The sequence below is a fragment of the Schistocerca nitens genome, chromosome 10 (genome assembly GCF_023898315.1).
Source record: "Schistocerca nitens isolate TAMUIC-IGC-003100 chromosome 10, iqSchNite1.1, whole genome shotgun sequence".
In the NCBI taxonomy this organism is placed as follows: Eukaryota; Metazoa; Arthropoda; class Insecta; order Orthoptera; family Acrididae; genus Schistocerca; species Schistocerca nitens.
The window spans coordinates 182,557,208-182,578,405 of record NC_064623.1 but is presented as its reverse complement, the minus strand read 5'-3'; positions in this window follow the sequence as shown (position 1 = coordinate 182,578,405).

Here is a 21,198-nt window from a genome sequence, read left to right as displayed (position 1 = left end):
GTTGTACAGTGTACCTATAGTTTCACAATATATTCACAATAAATGTTCAAAAATGTTTCCACCGAGTTCAACGCATTTAGCTGCATGTGTATGAACAGATTTTGTTGCTCGTTTCAGTTTCACAGGGTTGTTTTTAATTTTGTCTGTTGCATTTATAATGTGAGCAAGTAATGTCTCATGTGTATTGACTTTGTCCTCATAAACTATGTCTTTCATCCATCCCAATACACAAAAATCCATTGGTGTTAAATCAGGCGATCTGGGTGGCCACAGATGTGTAGCACCATGACAATCCATTTCTGGGGAAAATGTTCATTTAAATGTCTAGTAATGATGTTGGTAAAATGTGGAGACATGCCACCATGTTGAAAACACATTTTCAATCGCGTAGCAAGTGGAACATTTTTGAGCAAGTGGGGCATTTCTTCTTGAATTAATTGTAAGTATGTCTCACCAGTTAGACGTCCTGGGATAATGAATGGTCCAATGAAGTGTGTGTTGATTATACCACACTATAGAGTTATGCTAAATCACTGCTGGAAATTGCGTTGCACTGTTGCATGTGGGTTTGCTTCAGACCATACATGCTCATTATGTAAATTGTTTATACCATTTCAAGTAAACTGTGCCTCATCAGTAAGTAAAATGTATTTGTGTAATTGCCAATTAGTATTTAAACAGTTGCCCAACTCCAAGCAAAGGACAGGATCTCCCAGATGTAAATGATGCACTTTTTGTTTATGGTAAGGATAAAGATTATTGTACTTCAGTGTACGCCATACCTTAGATTGTGAAGTGCCTAATCATTGAAAGATATGTCATGTTCTGGTACCCGGGCCACATTGAACAGTATCCATAATATCCTCATCATTGACTTCATGTAACAAGCACTCATACTGATTACAAACTCTAGGTGGAGAACTTGCCTCCCGTAACATTCAAAATACTCGTCTAATGGTTTGAGCATTCGGAATCCTCCGAGTTGGATAATGCACGTGATGTTTGTTAACTGCAGCCATAGCATTACGATCACATTTGCCATGAATAAACACCATATTTGCATATTCTTCTGTCGTAAATTTGAAAGGCATCCCTATTTCATAAATAACCTACAAACTACAACAGTTACTATGTGGTTTCACTTCAATACACTGTTGTTATTATGCTCTTACACTGAACAATACAGAAAAGTAACTTGTTTTAAGGTTAGTAAATGGCTGAAACAACTCACTAATGGTTGCCAAAAATGACAAATGTTTCTACCTTTTTAATGGAAAGTAAACAAATTTACTTGTATAATAATCTTTGCTTCTCTGGATGTTCCGAAAAACTACTGGAGATACAGGTCTGGGACATGTTTCATTACATTTACCAGATGAATAACAACAAAATAAATGGAAATCATGCTTTACTTTAACCTTGTGCAGTTTTGCAATGGCTTCACATTAGTGAAGTTGCTAAATTTCAGGCAAAATCTTTTAGTAGCCATAACTCCATAACTAAACATTTGTGGATCTATGTTTGTATAAAAATTTTTTCGTTAGTTTTACTTGTAGAATAATATATTGAAATATTGGCATATCTTCGTGAATCACCCTGTAGAGGAGATATTGGCAGGCACAACAAAATGTCTGCTATACACTTTACCTTCCAGCCAAAAGGCCTTCTTCTAAAGTAGAAACTAGAAAACACAACACATACATTCACACAAGCACAAAACACACACACACACACACACACACACACACACACACACACACACACACACACACACACAAAACCACTGTCTCTGGCTGCTGACACCAGACTCAGCTGTCTGAGGTAATGGTCATATGTGTGTGAGTTGTGCTTGTTTTAAGTGTGTGCTTTTTCTACTTTAGGAGAAGGCCTTTTGGCTGAAATCTTAAATTTATAACAGTCTTTGTGTTGTGCCTAATATTACTCACCACCTCATCTATATGGTGAGGGCAAATTATATTGTTGATATTCAATTTGTATTAGTATTTATTAGCTTTTGTAGGTTGTTGTGATTTTATGATTTGATGTTAGTATATCATAAGGTGCAGTCATTGGCTATTTCAATGTCTATTTTCTTTCTGAATGTTCATCAGTTAATCACAGAGGTCTGGTTAACCCCACTGTGTGGTTCAATAAACCTCATGGAGGAGGTTAAGTGGAATTAAGCACTACATTTTGGTTTCTTCTTTTGTTAATGTGTAGGTTCAGCTCTTCAACATCTTCTTTCCAATTATTCAGATGTAGCAACCAAAATGATAATGCCTGTTGATCCATTGTGAATGTAGGACAGAAGCTGGTCAAATATTTAATAAGAAAAATTATCAAAGAGCTGTGCAATTTGAGAGGTTATTTTATTTTCACAACGTATTGGCAATTCAGTATGCTATCTTAAGGCCCCATATCCACACCATACTAGACATTCAAATGTACCAATATTGTCTTACTGGAGCCATTAGTATCTGGATGTCATGAATTCATATTTCAAGTGCTTCCTTCAAAGACTTGATGACTACTTAACAATTCAGTTGTCAAGTCTTCAAAGGAAGCACTTGAAATATGAATTAATGGTATCCAGATACTGATGGCTCCAGTATATCAACATCGAGACATTTGAAAGCCTATACTTGAAGTGCATATGGGGCCTGAAGATGGCATATTGAATTGCCAAAACCGGGTGTGAAATCTAAAATTGCATGTCCGTTTTGTGATTTTCCTTGTTCAAAACAACAATGTGTTGCACATTTATTTGATCAGAAAAATATAAATAAAAAATAAATAAAATTGTTAAACTGGCCTAGTTAACCCAACCTTACCTTTCAGTTTGCATATAACAATCTCAGAATAACAATTAATAACTGTAGCACTATGTGAAAAACTCAAATTACTTTGATACTTTACTAATGCATAATTGTATGATAATAAGTAAGACATGAGTTAATCATGAATCTAATGTAGAATAGAAATATACAGTATGAAATGGGCAGGTTAAGTAAATCATTATCCGTGCATATTTACCCAGATAATAAATTTATATTCTTTTGGCAGTTTGGGTTGCAGCTAAATAACAGTGGAATGTTGAAATCTGCAGGCAGGCAAATATTGAACTTTTCCTTTAAATTTGAAGATCTCAGCAACCTGTAAATGACTAGCACTCCAGCTAAAAGCAGTTATTTAAAATATATCTTTCTTAATACATGTTTATCTATAAACAAAGATGATGTGACTTACCAAACGAAAGCGCTGGCAGGTCGATAGACACACAAACAAACACAAACATACACACAAAATTCAAGCTTTCGCAACAAACTGTTGCCTCATCAGGAAAGAGGGAAGGAGAGGGAAAGACGAAAGGATGTGGGTTTTAAGGGAGAGGGTAAGGAGTCATTCCAATCCCGGGAGCGGAAAGACTTACCTTGGGGGAAAAAAGGACGGGTATACACTCGCACACACACCAAATAAGAGACATAATATGTATGGATATGTGTGTGTGTGCGAGTGTATACCCGTCCTTTTTTCCCCCAAGGTAAGTCTTTCCGCTCCCGGGATTGGAATGACTCCTTACCCTCTCCCTTAAAACCCACATCCTTTCGTCTTTCCCTCTCCTTCCCTCTTTCCTGATGTGGCAACAGTTTGTTGTGAAAGCTTGAATTTTGTGTGTATGTCTGTGTTTGTTTCTGTGTCTATCGACCTGCCAGTGCTTTTGTTTGGTAAGTCACATCATCTTTGTTTTTAGATATATTTTTCCCACGTGGAATGTTTCCCTCTATTATATTAATACATGTTTAGTTGCTTAAGTTGTCACTGAAGTGATATTTCATTTCTTGTACTTTTTATTATATTTTTGTTCTTTCAGAGACAAAATTATCTAGTAGATTAATACATATGACTTTCTCTTTACAGAGGACACCAAATAAGAGACATAATTCTGTGAGGCATGTTACAGGAGAAAGAAAACCTACTGACTATGGAAACATTGGCTACACTGCCGTGAATGTGGAACCACTGGAGGAGGAGCTTTATCATGTAAGTTATATTTATCATCAAAGTTGATAAGGAAAATTTCAATAGGACCATGCATTTTAAATTATTCTCCTGTTACTTTGTTGGAAGCTTTTAATGAAGGACATAAAGAGAATTTAAAGTTAATCAGCTGTCCTGTTTCCCTACTTTTGTTCTTGATCATTGTCTTAGAGAACTTTGGTAAAGGATTATAGGATGCTTTATTTATAAGTGTATACCAGAGTCTTGTGTAACATTAAGTACAAAAATCAAACAATGAAAAATCCAGGGTGAAATGTAACAATACCAGAGAAGGAAAGTTGCTACTCACCATATAGCGGAGATGCTGAGTCATGATAGGCACAATAATAAATAGATTCACACAATTAAAGCTTTCGGCCATTAAGGCATTTGTCAGCAGTAGACACACACACACATACACACACACACATACACACACACACACATATAAACGCAACTTGCACATACATCTGCAGTCTCAGAGAGCTGAGACCACACTGCGAACAGCAGCACCAGTGCATGATGGGAGTGGCGACTGGGTGGGGGTAAGGAGGAGGCTGGGGCAGGGAGGGGGAGAGATAGTATGGTGGGAGTGGTGGACAGTCAAGTGTTGCAGTTTAGACAGAGGGCAGGAGAGAAAGTGTGGAGGGGGGAGGGGGTAAGTAGCGGAAAGGAGGGAAATAAAAGTAATTAAAAGACTGGATGTGGTGGTGAAATGACGGCTGTGTAGTGCTGGAATGAGAACAGGGAGGGGGCTGGATGGGTGAGGACAGTGACTAATGAAGGTTGAGGCCAGGAAGGGTATGGGAACATAGGATGTATAGCAGGGAAAGTTCCCACCTGTGCAATTCATAAAAGCTGGTGTTGGTGGGAAGGATCCATATGGCACAGGCTGTGAAGCAGTCATTAATATGAGGGATATCATGTTTGGCAGCATGTTCAGCAACACAGTGGTCCACTTGTTTCTTGGCCACAGTTTGTCGGTGGCCGTTCATGTGGACAGAGAGCTTGTTGGTTGTCATGCCTACATAGAATGAAGCACAGAGGTTGCAGCTTAGCTTGTAAATCACATGACTGGTTAAATTTTATGTTAGCCTTTATTGTGTTTTCATATACTTGCCTCTTCCACCTGAAGTTATGGCTCTTTATTTTGAAGAGCACATCAGTTTGAATACTGCTTGCTAATCAGAGTGCCATAATATTTTACACATAGAAACTTACTCTTTATCCTTGGTAACCATGAGTGATACTCCCATTTTGGGTTTTTTCTACCACTACTTCTTTTACATCCACTCCTCTGTGACATTTCTCACATTTATTGACTTGATCATCTCAGATTACTTCACACTATTTAAGTCCTGAATCCTATTATCTTCTTTTGTAAATTTGTCTGATGGGCTGATTTATTCTTATTTTTAAGTAATTTAAAACTGATCTATTTACTGCAGTGGAGTGAAATGCTAGTGTTGTGTTAGATGAAAGGAAAAGAAATGGCAAAATCCGGTACTAGCACAAAGACTTCTCCACTAGATTAATGCCATTTGGGTTTCTGAGTGTAAAATGCCTGTCCTTCGCTCCATGAGTTACTATTGAAAGGTTTGGAATTTAACAGGAAATATTAGCATGCTAAAACACCTGACCACGCAGATCCTTGAAGATTGATGCCAACTATCCTGTGGAGGCCACAAATTTGACTAATTACATCACCCACAGAGGCATTCAAGCAGTCATCCTTTCCTCACTCCATAGGAATTGTAAGAAAGCCTGAAGAGTAAAACCTCTGCTGCTTCTATAACTGTACATCTAATGTTCAGTATTGGATGAAAATTAAGCATACACTGTGTAACAACAATGTAGTTCATAGTAATCATTCAGAGTGACAACTGCCAGTCTCAGTGCATGCATGGCAATGGCACATGAAGTTCTGCCACACACTCTGAAAGATCCATGGTGCCTATTGCACAAGCATCTCAGTGTGCTACACCCCTGCAGCGTACTCACCTCACTGTTGAGCTCACGAGTCATGCGTCGGTGTGAGGATGAGTAGTTGGAAGTGACTGACAATAAGCTCTGTATAGTCAAGCCCATAACGCGTGTGTGGTGTACTTCCTTTCAGCCCCATCGGAGGGACGAGGTTCTCCTCACACGGTTTCAGATAGGCCACAGCCCTATGATGCACAGCTTCCTGCTCCGGTGAGAGGACCCTCCAATGTGTGGTGCTTGTGGCATCCAGGTCACTGTGAGCCACATTTTATTGGATTGCGTTTTATTTTCTGACCAGTGGGCCGCAGCTGACATGCCAGCAGACCTGCCATCTCTTTTAGGCAACACTCGGATGAATGTGGTTAAAGTTTTAAAGTTCTGTGCCATGTGAAATGTTTTTACAAAGATTTTAGGGAGAGGATCTTAATTTGCTCACTCTGTGACAAGCTCGCCCATATTTTATGTAAGTGGCCAGCCAATGACAATTTACTGTGGCATTCTTGTTGCTACATTTTCCCTTTCCTTACGTTCTACTTTCTTATGTCACATTTTCCTTCTTTTCCTGCTTTCTTTGCGTGTGTGTTTTAGTTTTATTAGGTCTGTCCACATTCGTTCCCTTTAATGTGTGTCAGGGCGCTGATGACCTCGACGTTGAGTGCCCATAAGCCCCAATACACACACACGCCTACTGCACCAGGAGACAGTCAGCTTGAAACCTAGCAAGCAGCCCTTTATCCATTTCTAGGGGGCTTTCATACTGCAATGCCTTGATGTAACCACTGATAAAAAGGTTCAGAGGTGTGAAATCTGATGATCACGCTGGCCATGGTCAAGACCTCCCTGTCCAGTCTAGTGAAGAGGGTACGTATTGTTCAGGTCCTCCAAGATATTAACATCTTGTGCACAGACATATAGAGCTATATCCTTTCATGGACAACAAGGGTTACAGTCTCTGAGAACTGTGGCAGCATATCTTGTGGGAGCACCAAGTAACATGACCAGTCAAATGGGGAGGCAGAAAATGAAGTCCTGTTACATGAGCTTGGACAACGGCCACCCATACATTGACAGAGAAACATTGCTGGTGGCCACTGATGTGGTTGGTGTGGGAATTGTCCTCTCTCCAGACATGGTTATTGTGGCTGTTGATAACACCATCACAGGTGAATCAGGCCTCATTCATGAATAATACAAACTACAAAAAGTTTGGCACTGTAGCAGATAATCCATTGACAGTAGTGAATGTAGGACTCAAAATTGTTGGTCCTGGTGCTTGCACACATTTTTTATGACAGGGATGTAGTACCTGTTCTACCAGTACTCTCCATGCTGTATTCTTCTTTAAAGCATTCATTTCATGGGTAAATTGATGGGTGCTTATTACTGGGCAGTCAGCCACACTATCCAGTACCACCTCCTCAAAGTCTGATGTTCGGACACATCTTTGGTGAGAAACTTGGCCATCTCTCTGTGGTGTGAACAACTCCATCTCTCATATGTTGGTACCTGTGGAGATAAACTTCTTCCAGTTAGGGGGACACCTGTTGGAAAAGCATTCTGTGTACATTCATGCTGCTTTACAGGCACTGCATTCTGTCACACCATACATTAAATGCATGTCTGCCAACTCTCATGGCAAGTAACATTTCATCTTTGACTACTCACCATCCACTGTACACAGTAATCCACCTGATCATGGACACATCACAAGCTGTCTGATGGAATGCACAACTGACACCATGTATAGAGGTATGCATGCAGCACATGTTAATGAACCAGTACGATGCATTTGGTGATCGTACTACACAAGTGATATGAGCTAAGTTGTGTACAGTACATCTGTTTGGTAATAAATTTCCAATCTTGGTTTATCACCCAGTCCCTCCTCCAGAGTACAACAGAAATGTGGGATCTTCAAGAGAATGTGGCAGAACTGCATGCAACTGTTGCAATACATGCATTGAGACTGGCAGTCATTGCTTTGAAAAATTATTGTGATCTATGTTGTCATTATGTGGTGTATGCTTTGTATGTCCATAAAACAATAAATATGCACTTCTGCATTTCAAACCATTGGTTCCCTCTTCATTATAGTCAGCTGTGCCCCCACTGTCACCTCTTTAAATTTGACCCAAACGGTTTGAAACACCCTGCATACTCTTCAGATCAATGTGAAACTTAGAATAAACTTATGTGTCACCACAATTGTTGACTAATCATAAAATTCGTGGTAAGTGCCACAACTGCTACTTTGAGGAAGTGACAAAAACTTCCAGAAAGCATTCCTTTTTGATTTTTTTAGTTTTTATAGCCTAAAAAACCTGAAGACAGGTAATCTACAAACATTTTTATAGAGTAAAGTTACTGTAAAACATTTAACAACAACAAAAATTTTTGATGGAACAAAACAAGAACAGGGTACGTGCCAACCTTTCTAACATAAAAACTGGGATAAGTCTACCACTTATATCTGTACATAAAGGGGTGTGGGAAGTATAATAATAATAATTTTACTATTATAAAAATCTGGAAACTACTGTTTACAGTTTTTCTATAATAACTATATTATTATGAAAAGTCAGTTAGGAACACAGAAGTGCTGTGTTAGAAAACAAACTAGTTAAAGAACAAAGACAAAATAAAGCATGTTACTGTGTTCTTACAAGTTTTATTTATAAATAAATTCCTTTTACAAAGTTTAAAAAGTTACATTTTGTATTAATTTACCACTATTTTATAAACAAAATATTACACTGCAACAGTCTATAAACAGCTGCTGTGTTTACTCAGTCAGATTTTGGTAAAACAGTTTCTTTTTTTTTTTTTTTGAGATAAGGTATCATCTTTTGTCAAGTCCTCCTCCTTCTCAGTTTTCAATCTGCTGTTAGTTCATGCTGGGGTACATCTAAACCCTTTATGTGTTTTTTTTTTTGAACACTTTTCGTGGTTTGGTTTTGGAAACTTTGAGCCAAACGGCATTGGAAATTACAAACTTTTTTGTGATGAGGTGTTCATTAGCTACTTTGGAGAAGTCATAAAAAGTGTCATCGTTCACCATAGTGGTTAGAAAAGGAGTTTTGCTATTGGCATTACACAATACTCTCAGAAGATCCAAAGGAACTTCACATTTTTCTACTCTTTTTCTATCTTCAATTAGAGCAAAGTCTTGGTCACAGGTTAAGTATGAGTGTCCAGAGATGACATACTTGTTGTGAACTTTGTCAAAGAATTCATTACAGACCAAGAATATTCATGGGAACAATACCATTTGATTTTTGTTTTGGCCGCAGCTGTTGTCAGTCCACACTATTAACTTTTTCTTCTGGGTAATTTTACTTTTAATCCCCCTTAACACACATTTCACTGTTTTGTTGCCTCCCCTGCCACTCATGCCCTCATTCGAAAGAAACATAAAACCTTTATTAGTATCTGCCATAAGGAATCCCAAACTGTAACAAGTAAGTTGACTTAAATAATACATTTGGCAGTGTGATAATGTTGGAAAACAGAAAACCTGTTGTAAATATGTGGATACTGTGCATGTATCCCATGCCTACTACAGTAGTACAAGTTTATATGCCAACTAGCTCTGCAGATGATGAAGAAATTGATGAAATGTATGACGAGATAAAAGAAATTATTCAGATAGTGAAGGGAGACGAAAATTTAATAGTCATGGGTGACTGGAATTCGTCAGTAGGAAAAGGGAGAGAAGGAAACATAGTAGGTGAATATGGATTGGGGGGAAGAAATGAAAGAGGAAGCCGCCTTGTAGAATTTTTCACAGAGCATAACTTAATCATAGCTAACACTTGGTTCAAGAATCATAAAAGAAGGTTGTATACCTGGAAGAATCCTGGAGATACTAAAAGGTATCAGATAGATTATATAATGGTACGACAGAGATTTAGGAACCAGGTTTTAAATTGTAAGACATTTCCAGGGGCAGATGTGGATTCTGACCACAATCTATTGGTTATGAACTGCAGATTGAAACTGAAGAAACTGCAAAAAGGTGAGAATTTAAGGAGATGGGACCTGGATAAACTGAAAAAACCAGAGGTTGTAGAGAGTTTCAGGGAGAGCATAAGGGAACAATTGACAAGAATGGGGGAAAGAAATACAGTAGAAGAAGAATGGGCAGCTCAGAGGGATGAAATAGTGAAGGCAGCAGAGGATCAAGCAGGTAAAAAGACGACGGCTAATAGAAATCCTTGGGTAACAGAAGAAATATTGAATTTAATTGATGAAAGGAGAAAATATAAAAATGCAGTAAATGAAGCAGGCAAAAAGGAATACAAACGTCTCAAAAATGAGATCAACAGGAAGTGCAAAATGGCTAAGCAGGGATGGCTAGAGGACAAATGTAAGGATGTAGAGGCTTGTCTTATTAGGGGTATGAATATCAAGAGCTCAGATGGAAACCCAGTTCTAAGCAAAGAAGGGATAGCAGAAAGGTGGAAGGAGTATATAGAGGGTTTATACAAGGGCGATGTACTTGAGGACAATATTATGGAAATGGAAGAGGATGTAGATGAAGATGAAATGGGAGATAAGATACTGCGTGCACTGAAAGACCTGAGTCGAAGCAAGGCCCTGGGAGTAGACAACATTACATTAGAACTACTGATGGCCTTGGGAGAACCAGTCATGACAAAACTCTACCATCTGGTGAGCAAGATGTATGAGACAGGTGAAATACCCACAGACTTCAAGAAGAATATAATAATTCCAATCCCAAAGAAAGCAGGTGTTGACAGATGTGAAAATTACCGAACTACCAGTTTAATAAGTCACAGCTGCAAAATACTAATGCGAATTCTTTACAGACGAATCGAAAAACTGGTAGAAGTGGACCTCGGGGAAGATCAGTTTGGATTCCGTAGAAATGTTGGAACACGTGAGGCAATACTAACCTTAAGACTTATCTTAGAAGAAAGATTAAGAAAAGGCAAACCTACACTTCTAGCATTTGTAGACTTAGAGAAAGCTTTTGACAACGTTAACTGGAATACTCTCTTTCAAATTCTAAAGGTGGCAGGGGTAAAATACAGGGAGCGAAAGGCTATTTACAATTTGTACAGAAACCAGATGGCAGTTATAAGAGTAGAGGGGCATGAAAGGGAAGCAGTGGTTGGGAAAGGAGTGAGACAGGGTTGTAGCCTCTCCCCGATGTTATTCAATCTGTATATTGAGCAAGCAGTAAAGGAAACAAAAGAAAAATTCAGAGTAGGTATTAAAATTCATGGAGAAGAAGTAGAAACTTTGAGGTTCGCCGATGACATTGTAATTCTGTCAGACACAGCAAAGGACTTGGAAGAGCAGCTGAACGGAATGGACAGTGTCTTGAAAGGAGGATATAAGATTAACATCAACAAAAGCAAAACGAGGATAATGGAAGGTAGTCAGATTAAATCGGGTGATGCTAAGGGGATTAGATTAGGAAATGAGACACTTAAAGTAGTAAAGGAGTTTTGCTATTTAGGGAGTAAAATAACTGATGATGGTCGAATTAGAGAGGATATAAAATGTAGACTGGCAATGGCAAGGAAATCGTTTCTGAAGAAAAGATATTTGTTAACATTGAGTATAGATTTAAGTGTCAGGAAGTCGTTTCTGAAAGTATTTGTATGGAGTGTAGCCATGTATGGAAGTGAAACATGGACGATAACCAGTTTGGACAAGAAGAGAATAGAAGCTTTCGAAATGTGGTGCTACAGAAGAATGCTGATGATAAGGTGGGTAGATCACATAAGTAATGAGGAGGTATTGAATAGGATTGGGGAGAAGAGAAGTTTGTGGCACAACTTGACTAGAAGAAGGGATCGGTTGGTAGGACATGTTTTGAGGCATCAAGGGATCACAAATTTAGCATTGGAGGGCAGTGTGGAGGGTAAAAATCGTAGAGGGAGACCAAGAGATGAATACACTAAGCAGATTCAGAAGGATGTAGGTTGCAGTAGGTACTGGGAGATGAAGAAGCTTGCACAGGATAGAGTAACATGGAGAGCTGCATCAAACCAGTCTCAGGACTGAAGACCACAACAACAACAACAACATCACTTGTAGGAGTTGCAGAATATACATAATCAAGCATCTCTTCTCCAGCTTTTTCAGCAAATCTATGATAAAATTCTAGTGAAGTATGATGTACAGTTCTATTGGTTGAGTGATTCAACATTTTACTTTTAAGCAGATCACATGTGCTATAGTATTTTTCCTTGGGCGGTGAAATCTCAGTTTGGTAATATGTTCTTTCAATACTTTTTTGTAATACAAATATCTAATGTTTGTGTTTGGGTGAAGCATAACAAAAGCCTCATACATTCTGCTGTAATTTAAATCTTGGCTTAAAAATAGAAGGGAGCTTTTAGCCCTTGTGTAATGGATTTTGTACTTAGGGAAACTTTTGACACGGTCAACAATGCATTTGACATCAGCAGTTGTATATTTCCTTTCTTTGTTTTTATTTTTCCTATGTTCAATGTAGGTAAAATCACCACTCATTTTTGCTTTTACCAAGGTAAACCTGGTAATTTTGTGTATTTCCAGAAAGGTTTTTTTCCAAACTTGAAAATGTCTGCTTTCATCATAAGGAACTGTATAAAAAACATTGGCCTTTCTGCGACTCTCCTTGGGTTCTTGTTGCCTCCTCCTAACATTGCATACACTTACATTTCCCATCAAATAAGAGTTTTGCTTAACATTATCACCTAGTTCATAGAACTGATTTAATATGTTTAATTTGTGTTCCACTGCAATGTTTCTACGTCGATAGCAGCACTGGCATGAAACCTACAACAAACAAACACTGGAATTAGATGCATTAAGTAATTTGTGACTGCCATGAATAACATGTTTCTTTGCTACTCAGCACAGTTAGTAGGACAACAATAGTCCAGGAGCCAAGTCAAACATAATGTAACGTGGTCTGCATAATCCAAACATCGGTTAGCCTAAAATGCCACAGAAAAATCATAATCAAGCGAAGTTCTTCAAAAAAGCCTTAGTCATAAGGTGTTAAAGTTATCATATCACTTACCTCATCAGGTGGTTGTTGTTTTTGAGGTACAGTAACTTTATTGTTGTTCTCATGTGGTTTTCCCTCGGCTCTTAGCTTCTTATTTATTTGGGAAACACTACCTTCACCCTTTTCTAACATTTTCTTGTTTCATCCATCATATAAACCACAATAGTAAACACAACAGACAGGACTAATCACTGCAACTTGAACATAATTGAACCTCAAACTAAAAACAACAGCACAGGCACATAGCCCAGATTTTGTTTCAGAACAGGTGGCAGTTAGCACCTGGCACATTCTGGTAGCAATGCTTTCAACCCCTTCCACAATGATTACCAGATAGCCTGGTTTTTACTGATGACAATTAGGCACATAGCCCATATTCCAACAATAAAATGAATTTTTTTATTTTTTGCACTTAGACCGGATTTTATAATTAATCAACAATTATTGTAAACATCATTTTTATAAAATTTAGTTCCATCCTTCTAATGTTACTTCTCTGAACTATTTAAGTGATCTCATGATGCTGTTTAAGTGCTACACATGATCAAGAGCAGTTATAAAAGGGAAATAACAACCACAACAACAGTATATTGTTAAACTTAACGTGGTTACAGGTCCAATGAAAGACTTTTTGTCACAAGTAATACACATGAACAATATTTTAGGGTGGGTCGCACAAGTGTTTTGTATGCAATCTACTTTGTGGAGGGATTGTATTTCCATAATATGAACCACAATCTGCCCCCTGATTTATCTACGACAGGGCCTATGGATCATTCCTGTCATATCCCTATAAATTATTACACCAATGTATCTGTATGAGTTAACAGATTCCAGCTGTGACCTGTTAGTATTGTAGCTGCAGAATACTACTTTTTCTCATTTTGTGAAGTGCACTATTTTACATTTCTGAACATTTAAAGTGAGTTTACAATCTTTGCACAGCTTTGAAATCTTGTGACAGTGTGGCTGAATGTTTGTGTAGCTATTTACAGACCGTACTTCCATATAGATAGCTGCATCTTCTGTGATAAGTCTGAAGTTACTATTAATATTGACTGCAAAATCATTAATATAAAACATTACCAGCAAGGTCACAACACACTTTCCTGGTATGCACAAAAAAGTATTCCTACATCTGCCAACAATTCTCCAGCCAAGATAACTTATTGCATCACCCCTACCAAGAGATCTTCTGTCCAGTCACAAACTTTGTTGATATCAAACATGATCATCCTTTTCACAATGAGCATAGATGTGGTGCTGAGCAAAATGCCTTTTGGAAATTGAGAAACACTGCATCTACCTGGCTGGCTTGATTCGTAGCTTTCAAAATGTCATGCGAGAAAAGTGGATTTCACATGATCAATATTGTCAAAATCCAACTAGGTTAGCATGGAGAAGTCATTCAGGCCAAGATATCTCTTTACATTTGAGTTGAGAATATGTTTTAAGGGTCTATAAGAAATAGATGTCAAGATATTGGATTATTGTTTTGTAGTTGGCCACCCATAGTCTAGGGGTAGTGTTTTTGATTGGTAATCAGAATGTCCTCAGTCCCAGTTCAAACCTGTCACCACATAAATTTCAATTAATAATCAGCATTGATGGTCAAAGACTTTTAGCTTAAGGAATCACCCTCATCCCACCAACAACCTTGTCAAAGAGGGCAGAGGAGAAGATAAAGTTTCAGGGCACTCTCTTGTCCTTGGGGTGGGAAACTGCTCCTAAAGGCAGAAGAGTCAGGAGTAATCAACAGCATGAGGGTGCAGAAGGCAATGGAAACCACTACATTAAAGACACATAACATATATCCACAGGACATGTGGCCTGTAACTGAAAAAAATATCAAGATGATCTCTCCATTGGCAAAAGATTCCAGAACAGCCCGAGGGGACTGCTAAAGAGGAGCTAACTATGAGAAAAAGGTTGAATAGCCAATGAAAGGATAACATTCTATGAGTTGGGGCATAGAATGTCAGAAGCTTGAACATGGTAGTCAAGCTAGAAAATGTGAAAAGGGAAATTCAGAGGCTCAATCTAGATATAAAAGGGGTTAGTGAAGTTAAGTGGAAAGAAGACAAGGATTTCTGGTGAGATGAGTATAGGGTAATACCAACAGCAGCAGAAAATGATATCATGGGAGCAGGATTTGTTATGAATAGGAAGGTAGGACAGAGAGTGTGTTACTGGAACAGTTCAGTAATAGGGTTGTTCTTATCAAAATTGGCAGCAAACCAACACCAATGATGATAGTTCATGTATACATGCAAATGTCACAAGCTGAAGATGAGGATATTGAAAGTGTAAAGCAGTACATAAATGATTAATGGAAAATCTCATATAAAGATGTGAAACAAATACTAACATAGAGGGGCTGGCCAGTACTTACCCCAGCTCAGTACAGCCGATAGATCACAAAACAGAACAGAAAATTTATGTTTCCTAGCTTTCGGAACTTTGTTCCTTCGTCAGGGAGGAGAGAGGGGAAAAAAGGGGAAGAAGGGAAAGTGGATTCAGTTACTCACAGCCCAGGTTATGAAGCAACAGGGGAAAGGTAAACAGGGATGGTAGCAAAGATGGAGGCATCCCTCTGGCACCCATGCCTCCATCAAACCGGGTAAATGAAGGGGTTAGGTGGTTGTGAGGGGAGCTGGATAATAGAAATGATTTAAAAGTATGTAAAGATATGCAATAACACTTAAAATGTGTGCAAAAACATTCACTTAGCTAAAAATACATACAAATAAGTAAAACACACATAAAAATGTGAGAAAAGTGTGGGATGGTAGAGATATGGGAGGCATGTACATGCTGGGGTACGAGAAGAAAGAGAAGGGGAGGTGAGATTAGTTAGGTTGAGGATCACAAGTTCATATGGCACAGGTAGTTGTGTATGCACGAGATCATGCATGAGATCATTGATACAGTGTGGCTTGGATGTCAGAGTGCTTGTGGACTGGAAGAGAAAACACAGGAAAGAAGAGAAAGAATGGACACTGAGTAGAATAATGCTTTACAGAACAGTAACATAGAAAAACATTGCTGGGTTGTACAATGAAAAAAAAAGCCATTAGGCAAAATAGTAAATCCAGGTTGGAATATCACCAAAATTAAAAAAAGGGTACATTGCTGTTCACTGTAAAGATGGCACATTGAGTTACAAGCTGGCACAATGAATAGACTGTTATACATATGAGTTTTCAGCCAAAGCCTTCTTCAGGAAGGAGGGAAAAACCACACACATTCACACAAGCAAGCACTCTTCATGCACACATGATTGCTATCTCTAGCTGCTCCAGCCAGAATGAAACTGAGTCGTGTCAGACAGAAACAGTATCCTGGAGTGGTGCAGGAAAGGGGGAGGGATAGCATGGTATGGGTAGAAGGAGAATAGTCAGCACTGCCTGATGGAGGTTGCAGGAACTAGATGATGGTAAGATAAAGCTGTCATGTGTAGCTTTGGGAGGCTGTGGGGTAGGGAGAAGGGGAGAGGAAAAGGAGGGGAGCAGACAAGGGGAAAAGATTGGTGGGAGCATTGGCAGAGTGTGGTACATAGTGAGGGTAAGGGATTTGAACTGGCAGGAAGTGATAGGACAGAGGAAGGTGCAAACTGTTGGGAATTGTTGGGTAGAGGGTGTGAGGACAGTAAGTTACCGTAGATTCAGGCCAAACGATTTCAGGATAGGAGAATGTGTTGCAAGGGAAATTCCCATGTGTGCAGTTCAGAAATGCTGCTGGCAGGGGGGATTTAGATTGTCTGGGTTGCGAAGTAGCCATTAAAGTCAAGAATGTTATGATCAGTGGTATTTTGTGCCACAGGGTAGTCCACTTTTCTCTTGGCCATATTTTGGTGGTGGTCGTTCTTCCTGGTAGGCAGTGTGTTGGTAGTCATAATGGTATAAAGGGCTGTGCAATATTTGCAGGAGAGCTGATATATGACATGGCTGCTCCCTTAGATGGCCTGGCCGCTGACAGGGTACAATAAGCCTGTGACAGGACTGAAATAGGAAGTGTTGGTTAGACGAATTGGACAGGTCTTGCATCTGGGTCTTTCATATGATCCCTGTGGAAGATTTGGAGTGGCTTAGGGATGGACTAGGATATTGTGGAGATTGGATGAGCAATGAAACACCATTTCAGGAAGATCTTGAATAGGATCTTTCTTGAAACTTCCTGGCAGATTAAAACTGTGTGCCATACTGAGACTCGAACTCGGGACCTTTGCCTTTCGTGGACAAGTGCTCTACCATCTGATCTACCCAAGCATGACTCATGACCCATCCTCTTAGCTTCAATGCTGCCAGTACCTCATCTCCTACCTTCCAAACTTTCTTCAGGAGTGCTAGTTCTGCAAGGTTCACAGAAGAGCTTCTGTGAAGTTTGCAAGGTAGGAGATGAGGTACTGGCAGAATTGAAGCTATGAGGATGGGTCATGAGTTGTGCTTGGGTAGCTCAGATGGTAGAGCACTTGCCTGTGAAAGGCAAAGGTCCTGAGTTAAAGTCTCAGTCTGCCACACAGTTTTAATCTGCCAGGAAGTTTCATATCAGTGCACACTCCGCTGCAAAGTCAAAATCTCATCCAGGATCTCTCTCATTTCAGGGTATGGTGATAGATAATCAAAGCCCTGATGAAGGGTATGGTAGAGTTCTTCCAGTCCAGGGTGGTTTAAAGTGACAAAAGCTCTTTTACAGCTGGTTCTTGGAGTATGTTGGGAAGATTGGCAGTCTGTGGGAATATGGCACGGGAAATCTGTATGTGGTGTACATCTGGGTGGTAGTGCCTGTCTGTGAAGGCATTTGTGAGACCTTCAGCATATTGGGTTCAAAAAAATGGCTCTGAGCACTATGGGACTCAACATCTTAGGTCATAAGTCCCCTAGAACTTAGAACTACTTAAACCTAACTAACCTAAGGACATCACACACACCCATGCCCGAGGCAGGATTCGAACCTGCGACCATAGCAGTCCTGCGGTTCTGGACTGCAGCGCCAGAACCGCTAGACCACCGTGGCCGGCTCAGCATATTGGGCAATGGAGTTATTGTCACTGCAAATATACCATCCGTATGTGGCCAGGGTGTATGGGAAGGTTTTTTTGTTGTTGTGGAAGGGATGGCAGTTGTTGAAATGCAGGTGCTGCGGGTTACTGGTGTGTATTTCTTTTCTATTCTGAAGAGGGCTTTGGCCAAAAGCTCATATGTGTACCAGTCAATTTGTCATGCCTGTCCGCAGCTCAGTGTATCATTATTATGGTGAGTAGCAATCCACCCTTTTCATAATAGAGACGTTTTCTTTGTTCATAGAAAATTCACAACTAGTTAAATTAATATCCTCAGACAGAAACATTCATTAGCTCTGTGAAAACCACCCAGTGGATAAGAGAAGCCAATGGGGATATGTAGAAGCACAGTTATAAATAAAAAATCTGTAAAAACATGATTAAGCAAAATGTGCAGATCAGCAGAACTGGAGTAATTAAAGGAGTTGACATATTTCTCTTATAAGAAGTGTGAAATTACTGATATTTCTGATTGTGCTTTATAATGGTGTTGCTCAATTTATGAACAAAATTCAAGAAAAGCAGGGTTCAAATCCCTCTCCCGCCACAAATTATTAAGATTTTAAATGAGTTCCCCAAATTGCTCAAAATGGATGCCAAAATATTTCATTGAAAAGGAGTGTAGCTGTTTTTCTCTTCCAAGCTTGCCCAATATGAGTTTATGCCCTGTCTCTAATAACTTCATTGTTAACACAAACTTAAACTCTAATTTTGTTCAGCACCATTTGTATTTTAATTACAAAGTAGCTCACTGAAGTTTTACACACAACTTAACAAGCATGAAATTAGTATCTTATTATCTCCCATATTGTATTTGCCTGGGATCTGTTAACACATGGTGGAACAGAATTACTCATGCCCAATTAAAAACTTTGGTTTCTGTGTCATTCTAAATCACATTCCAACTTATAACACTCGACACTCCAATAAAGTTTGCACTCCTGAGCTACTTTTGCCATGACCAACAAGTACATTCATGCATTAATTTTTAGTTTAGAAAACTTGAACCATGTATTGAAGCAGTAATTATAAATAAATCAGAAAACTAGTAAGTTGGGACATTGTCACATCATTCCATTGTCTGTTATGATGTGGTATCCTAAAGTTCCAAAAATTTGAACAATGTATGAAATTGATTTGATTGCTCTGCAATACCACTAGATACCTCCATACATTCAAACACGTCAGGCCATTGTGAGTTGAATGGCTGGTTAGTTGTTGGTTAGTATATTTCCATTTTTGTTTTTCCCAGAGGTTGTGGTTTTGTGGATGCTGACATTAAAGAGCAGTGTGCCAGTAAAAATTTTAGTTTTAAACTGGGAGAAACTGCTGCAAAATACACCAAATTTTGAAGTAACCTTTTGGAGTCAATACATTAAATCAGAGAGACACTAACCTAGATTTGGTACAAAAGTTTCGTAACTGGGTGAACATGATGATGATGATGGTGACTATGATCATTCCAGTTGGCCATCAACCGGTGGCACAGCAGAAAATGTTCAGGAAGTAATAGACCTGATTCTTCAAGGTTAAGGGCAGATAATCAAAGACCATTGCAACATCTTGAGAGTAAGTTGGGCAGAAGAATTAAAGATTAGATGTATAGTGGTGCAGTTTGTGTTGCAACTGTCCAGCAACTTAAACGACAGCTTCAGGATGGAAACTTTCTTTTAAAGATTGTCACCAGTGATGAACACTGGGTTTATTACTATGACCTGAAAACCAAGAAGCAATCATTGCAAAGGAAGAGTTATTCTTCATCTCATTGGAAAAAAAGTGTGGTAAGTGAAGAGTAAGCTGTTCTTGATGTGTTTTTACTTTATATTGGTGGAGTAGTTTCTATGTATTGCATTCCTTCTGTTCAGGTAGTCCATAAAGCATGCTGTAATGATATTTTAGGTTTGAGGGAGGACGTAAGAAGAAAATGTCCACAGAAGTGATGTAAAAAAGGAAGGGTACTTCAGCATGATGGTACATGACTTCACAGGGCCTACACTTCTCAGGAATTTTTTACTAAAAGCAAGATGTCAATTATCATCCACCAACCACACTCAGCATATCTAACTTGTATTACTCTTTCCTCTTCCTGAAAATTATAATAAGGTTGAAGGAACAAAGACCTGTTACAGTGGCAGAGATTTAAGTGGAATCAGAGGCTACTTAACACTCTTAGAAAGATACAAGATGTACAACTTTGTTTCCATCGTTTGCCGATAGGTGGCGAAAACGGTAAGTAGCAGTCAAAACAAACAGATTGCAGACATCAGGCAGTTAGATTGGACCTTGGTCAACATAACTTCATTCAAACATTAATCAATTTGTGTCTGCAAACACTGTCCTTGATTGAAAATGTCAGTTTACGATCCTAATTCTCGTCATTTATGGGAGGTGTTACTGTTTTGTTTCAGTGTGAAGAAAACAGCTGATGAATCTCATGGAATGTTCTCAAGTACATGGGGCAAGGGTGCTATTAGTGAAAGAACATGTCACGAGTGGTTTCAACACTACAAGAATGGTGATTTTAACCTTGTAGACCAGCACAGTGGTGGAAGAGAGAACGTTTTCGAAGATGCAGAACTGGAGACATTGCTGAGTGAAGACTTGCATCAGACTCAAGAAGAATTAGCAGGAGTAACACAGAAAGCCATTTCAAAATGTCTCAAGGCTATGGGCATGATTCAGAAAGAAGGAACTTGGGCCCCATGTGAGCTGAAACCAAGAGACATTGAACGGCATTTGTGTGTTTATGAACAGTTGCTTCAGAGGCAAAAATGGAAGGGATTTCTGCATCACATTGTGACCAGGGACGAAAAATGAGATCATTATGATAACCCTAAATGCAAAAAATCATGGGGATATCTTGGCCATGCTTCCACGTTGACGGACAAACCGAATATCCACAGCTTCAAGGTCATGCTCTGCATTTGGTGGGACCAGCTCAGCGCCGTGTACTGTGAGGTGTTAAAAACATGTGAAACAATCACAGGTGCTCATTGTCGAATGCAATCAATGTGTTTGAGCAGAGCATTAAAAGACAAACGGCCACAATACAGCGAGAGGCATGATAAAGTGATTTTGCAGCATG